The following is a 7147-nucleotide window of genomic DNA, read 5'->3' on the forward strand; positions in this document are numbered from 1 at the left end:
GATGATTGTGTACTGGTAAATCTTGTAACGGGCCAATTGTGAACGGGTTCTTCAATGTCTCCATTGGCCCTAGCCCAATGTTAACATTTTTCTTTTTCTTTGTTTCTGGCAATTACCAAAGAAGGTCAAATTAAAGATAATAAAATTGTCTGAAAATCATCCTCCATGTTTAGTAGTTACCTTTTTGAACGAAAGATATAAAGCGAAATCTTAGAAACTTTACCTTTTTTTTACTACTGTCAAATATCTCAAATGTTCTGAGGCCCATCACCCAAGCGTCTGAAACTGTAAATAGGAAATTGTTTTGCTCAAAATATATAACCATTACAAGATAGAGAAGAATAAGAACCCTGATTTTGGGCATACCAAAATCTTTCTAGGCATACAAAACAATAGTCCCATTTTGGGTGACCTTATAAGGGGTACCCTATGGGTAGTTCAATTACCTATATACCCTTAATACAAAAATCTAAAATCAGTTTTCTAAAAAATCAAAATCAGTTTCCCTTACCATCTCTTCTTCCTCCTTCTCCTCTAGCCGAACTCTTCCCCCTCCTGCGAAAAAAAATTCATCATCGTGATTAATTGTCGATTCGTAAAAATATGATCGTCGATTAAACTCAACCACATAATGACTCGTACAAAGAAAAGCAGGGACTAGGAAAACCAAATCGTTTTCTAATCCATCAATTGAAGAAGAAGAACCAATTGAAGATGAAGGTGTAGAAACTGAAAATCAACCACCAATTGAACCAGAAATTGAACCAACTGCATCTCCAACTCCGGAAATGAGGATAAGAAAGCAAGTTTTACAAACCCAATCTCCTATTTGCTGTTTTTCATCGATTGAATGACGGTTACAGTGTTGGGTTCGGCTCAAAATTGAGTTGCGTTTTTAGCCGAACTGTTCTTCACAAAAGCTTCCTGTAAGTGTATATGAAGAGTTCGGCATGAAATTTCAAGCCGAATCTAGTCACAAATAGAGATGCATAGGGGTTCGGCGTATTCGATAATCATAATATGTGCCGAACCTAGCACATTAACAAGGTTCGGCTATTACGATATTCTCAATATGTGGCGAACCAATAACAATATTTTAACCAAAAAATAACAAATTGATGTTCGGCTCATACGATTTTCGAAATATAAGCCGAACCGGTAATTATTTTTTTTCCGAGCTATTCAGGATGTTGTTCGGCTTACTATGAAACTTTCATATAAGCCGAACTAGTGTCTAGCAAATAGTTCGGCACATGCAGTACACAGATTCAGTAAGCCGAACCGTTCATCAATTGGTAGATTCGGCTCATAGATGTGAGCCGAACCTCAATCTGTTTCGCCGAACCATGATTAAAAAAACCTAACTTTTGATAATTGAGAGCTATAGAAGTGAGATTAAGTATAGGATATAAGTGTACCTGTGTATTAGAAGAATTGGGTTCCTCATGAATGTCTTCATCATCAGGGTTTGGCTCATAAAAATCATCATCTTGAGTTTGTGTTTGAGTTTGAGCTTGAGTTTGAGTGGGTGTAAAATCATTCTCATAATCTAAGAAATCAGCCATTTCTGGATCATTGTTGTAGTTGATATGTATTTTCCTAGATTTTTTAGATGAATGATGACCCTCCTCATCCTCCATTGAATCAAGAATTGGAATTTTCTCACTTTCTCCTTCTCTTTCTCTCCTTCTTAACCAAACCAAAACTTTGATTTTTTTTCCTCAAATTTTTCATCTAAACAACTCTTATAATTCTGAAAATTATTTTAATCACTAAACAAAATATTTAATCACTAATCAAGATTATTAACACTAATACGTAAAGGGCAGATTTGCCATTAAAATTTTTTTGGGTTAAGGGATTATCTGATTTTGCTATTTCACAACCTTTTTTGTATTCATTCAGTATGTCTTGGAAGATTTTGGTATGCCCAAAATTATAGTTCCAGAATAATTGCAAGTCATACAAATTACCCATGAAAAGTATCTCATTTAACCTAAAACAGCTGTTGCTCTACACTAAATATACTACATAACAAGGGCTAAGTGCGTACACTCCAATTTTCTTGCACATATATGTAACAACCCAAATTTCGGGCCTGGATTTCAACCCAAATCCAAAACCCAAAATCCAAAATGCTACCTTAAATATCAGGCCCTGACTTCCATACTTGGCCCAAGTCCAAACGACTTTTACATGTACTTGAACTCAGAAAATTATGAAATTTTTATATGTACATATTGAGAGATTTTTACATGTAACATAAAAAAATGAGACAAAAACGTATTATATAATAATTATGATAGACAGTCAAACTGACATGATCCAGAAATTTCCATTATTCAATCAAATAGAGTAGTCTAAACAAAGCATTGTTTTCTTTGGTTATACATTAATCCAATAATCTTTAAAGCTTTAATAACCAATAAATAACTAATTAAATCATATAAAAGAGTTGATGATATTTTATTACAATCCCAATCATAAATCCTATGCAAACTACTAATAATAGCACCAAAACCGATCTCTACGCTTTTCCGCCATTAACTCCTTGTGGTGCCATAAAATCTGGAATTTTTTGTCATTAAACGACGTGAGTTGTGACACCCAGTAGGAAAAGAAGCAACAAAACATTTTATCAAACATTTTCAATTCTTTTTAAAACAACTAGCATGGTTAATAGCATCACAAATACATGGAAACACCACATCCATAAGAACAATCAAATCAATCACATCAAATCCGCTCGCCCTAGGGAGCCCCACGTGGGTTTAGGGAACAAAACCGTTCCCAAGGATATCTCGTATCCCATCATAGTTGTTTTTAAGAATCACAATCTATGGACCGCAGCTCAACATACATAATCATACTCACAACATCGATTATCATTCATATATGAATCAAAACTTACAAAATAAAATTAATTAAAAGAAACTTAAATAAAAAGAAGGTTTTTGATTGTGTTGCGCCTACCTCAAATGCTAGCAATAATCCTTAGGAAGAACAGTAATGAGATCAATAACCAACTAATATCAAGGCTGCTCCAATTCTACGAACTAATCACCGCCGTATTATTTTTTTTGTTTTCTACTGGAAGAACTTTTATATTTTTTTTTTCTTCTGTGTTATATATTTATAGTATACTAAACCTAAAAGGATTACTAATGACCTAAACTTTGTGGTCGACACTATATGCTAAACTACAAGGCCTCCTTGTATCTTAGGCCCAAAAGAAACGAATGAATATTATAACTTTTGTAAGGCCCATTAACGAAAGAAAAGACTAATACTTATTAGGCCCATTAGAAAAATCCATAGCCGTACAACTACAACGAAAAATCAAAGAGGATAAAACCACATGCTATTGCAATATCATTTCAGGAAAAGACTATACTACCCTTAATTCATGAAATGACAAAACTACCCTTATATACTAAAAGACAAAAATGCCCTTGAAATTTGGGACGGGCTTTACAGCTCTATCCCCCTTAAATGAAATTTCGTCACGAAATTTAGAGGTTACCTTACAAAAGTTCAGGATATTTGCTCCGCATTCAAACAACAACAATCAACAGATACACGAACAATTTCACATTCAAGCATATAGACGTACCGACTTATTCAGAAACTAGCCTGCCCAAAGGATCAGACTAGCTCTGATACCAAACTGTAACACCCCGAATTTCGGGCCTGGATTTCAACCCAAATCCAAAACCCAAAATCCAAAATGCTACCTTAAATATCAGGCCCTGACTTCCATACTTGGCCCAAGTCCAAACGACTAATTCTTTGTTTAATCTTTATTTATGTTTAATTCAGAAATTCTGTTGCAGCGGATACATAAAAATTCTTTTCGGAACATCTAACCGTTAATTTGACGTGATTTTTAATTTACATGAACCCTAAAGAAATATACTTTATCAGAAAAATTAATTTCACCGTTAAAGGTTCCAGATTAAATCCAAAATAATTATGTTTTTAAGAAAGATTCATAAAACAGAAACTGACGCCAGGTCACTCAAATAATTTTACTGAGTCCAATACGAATCCATAAATTATTATAATTATATATTCTGAATCCAAATTTATCGCCTATCCAGTAATAAAATTTCTAGGATTTTTAGTTTATCTTAAATACCTTTTGACCATAGTCAAACGAGTAGTTGACCAGTACTGCAGAAACGTACAACAGTGACGATTCGTTTTAGAAAAATCATATCAATTCACTCACAACTTCAAATTTTCTTTGGTCGATCATTATGAAAAGATAAAAGAACCATATTTGAGTTTTCACTAGACTCTAAAGGCTAAATCATGACATAGAATATTTAAAAAAAAATAGACAACTTCAGTAAAATTGAATCTGACAGAAAACGTCTGATCCTTGTACAGTGAAAACAATTGATTTAAAAATACTTCTGGAACTCAGAAAATTATGAAATTTTTATATGTACACATTGATAGATTTTTACATGTAACATAAAAAAATGAGACAAAAACGTATTATATAATAATTATGATAGACAGTCAAACTGACATGATCCAGAAATTTCCATTATTCAATCAAATAGAGTAGTCTAAACAAAGCATTGTTTTCTTTGGTTATATATTAATCCAATAATCTTTAAAGCTTTAATAACCAATAAATAACTAATTAAATCATCTAAAAGAGTTGATGATATTTTATTACAATCCCAATCATAAATCCTATGCAAACTACTAATAATAGCACCAAAACCGATCTCTACGCTTTTCCGCCATTAACTCCTTGTGGTGCCATAAAATCTGGAATTTTTTATCATTAAACGACGTGAGTTGTGACACCCAGTAGAAAAAGAAGCAACAAAACATTTTATCAAACATTTTCAATTCTTTTTAAAACAACTAGCATGGTTAATAGCATCACAAATACATGGAAACACCACATCCATAAGAACAATCAAATCAATCACATCAAATCCGCTCGCCCTAGGGAGCCCCACGTGGGTTTAGGGAACAAAACCGTTCCCAAGGATATCTCGTATCCCATCATAGTTGTTTTTAAGAATCACAATCTATGGACCGCAGCCCAACATACATAATCATACTCACAACATCGATTATCATTCATATATGAATCAAAACTTACAAAATAAAATTAATTAAAAGAAACTTAAATAAAAAGAAGGTTTTTGATTGTGTTGCGCCTACCTCAAACGCTAGCAATAATCCTTAGGAAGAACAGTAATGAGATCAATAACCAACTAATATCAAGGCTGCTCCAATTCTACGAACTAATCACCGCCGTATTATTTTTTTTGTTTTCTACTGGAAGAACTTTTATATATTTTTTTTCTTCTGTGTTATATATTTATAGTATACTAAACCTAAAAGGATTACTAATGACCTAAACTTTGTGGTCGACACTATATGCTAAACTACAAGGCCTCCTTGTATCTTAGGCCCAAAAGAAACGAATGAATATTATAACTTTTGTAAGGCCCATTAACGAAAGAAAAGACTAATACTTATTAGGCCCATTAGAAAAATCCATAGCCGTACAACTACAACAAAAAATCAAAGAGGATAAAACCACATGCTATTGCAATATCATTTCAGGAAAAGACTATACTACCCTTATTTCATGAAATGACAAAACTACCCTTATATACTAAAAGACAAAAATGCCCTTGAAATTTGGGACGGGCTTTACACATATATATCTCTTCTTTGTGCTCCTGTCACCTTCCTTCTCCCCAAATAATTAAGCACGGGTGCCGAGTGAAACTAATGTTTATCTACACCTCTGATATCTAAACTACCAAGATTTAGCGTCTTGCAATAGAATGCTTCAGGTCATATAAGACTAAATCACTCACCATTCTCAGAAGACCATTTCAGGTGTTTATAATCATTCGCAGTCTTGTTTTGATATTTCGTTCAACATTCCGTATCAAGTTTAATCCATTGTTTTCGTATCAACTTCTTCTAATGTTTTAAGTGAAACTAAGGTATTTATATGAGGAATTGCTTGGTAAACAGGTTGAGGAAACTTCACAAGCTCTTTCAACTGACAAGATTTTATGTCATAAGAATAGAGATGGATAAAACTAGAAAAAAGAACTTCACCACTTTTCGTCAAGGCTAGTGGTCTCTTAGTGATATACTCCAAACCCAAAGGCCAAGCCAATGAAAAGAATTCCTCCTGCTCCGTTATGCTCTGATTTCCATTCCTCTTTGGTAACCAAAAGTCAGTCATCTCAACCCTGTTTGTGCTGAATCGAGTGATACAGCAACATAAAAATCCACCCAAAATCCCAATTTCAGCTTGAAGATCTCTGTTACAGGCTAGTGACAGAGCACGCAGCGCGGGCAGTTCATAAAACCTTTCATCAACCAAGTCAAAGGCAACTTTCCTTCCGTTCTTTGCAATCCAATGAAGAGCTTCACTTGCATGGACACCACTATCATTAACAAAAGAACACGCAGAAAAACTTAATCCATGATCTCCAATGATTCTCCATCCATTTCCACCACCAAGAGTGTATACCTCAACACATTCAAAATCGGGTTCCCCATTAGAATAATCGATTCTAACAACCTTGTATTCATTCGTTTCACGAAGATAACCGAATCCAGTGTATACATGGTATTTCTAACAATTCAATCTGGTGGACTCTGGAAGAATAACATACTCCTTCGTAATGGGGTAACAAATATAAGCAGGTTCATAATCAGATGAAAAATCATAATAATTAGGATCGAGACAAATCCATCCATTACACGAACCAATAATACGATAATTTTTATACAGAGGGGTTAGATTGATCATTCTATTACTGTAAATAAGTGTCTCATCATCATGATTCTCATTACTGGAAATAGTGTTGCTCAAAATAATCCCATTACAAGATAGAGCAGAATTGCAAATCAGACAAATTACCATATGGCAAGTACCTCATTTAACCTAAAAACATCTGTTGCTCTACACTAAATATACATAACAAGGGCTAATATTATTTTTTTTAGGAGAAAGGTTAAACAAGGGCTAAATGAGTACGCTCCTATTTCCTTGCACATATATATCTCTTCTTTGTGCACCTGTCACCTTCGTTCTCCCCAAATAAGCACCGGTGCCCGGTGAAACTAATGTTTCGACGTAATTATC

Source organism: Papaver somniferum, chromosome 7, assembly GCF_003573695.1.
Source record: "Papaver somniferum cultivar HN1 chromosome 7, ASM357369v1, whole genome shotgun sequence".
NCBI lineage: Eukaryota > Viridiplantae > Streptophyta > Magnoliopsida > Ranunculales > Papaveraceae > Papaver > Papaver somniferum.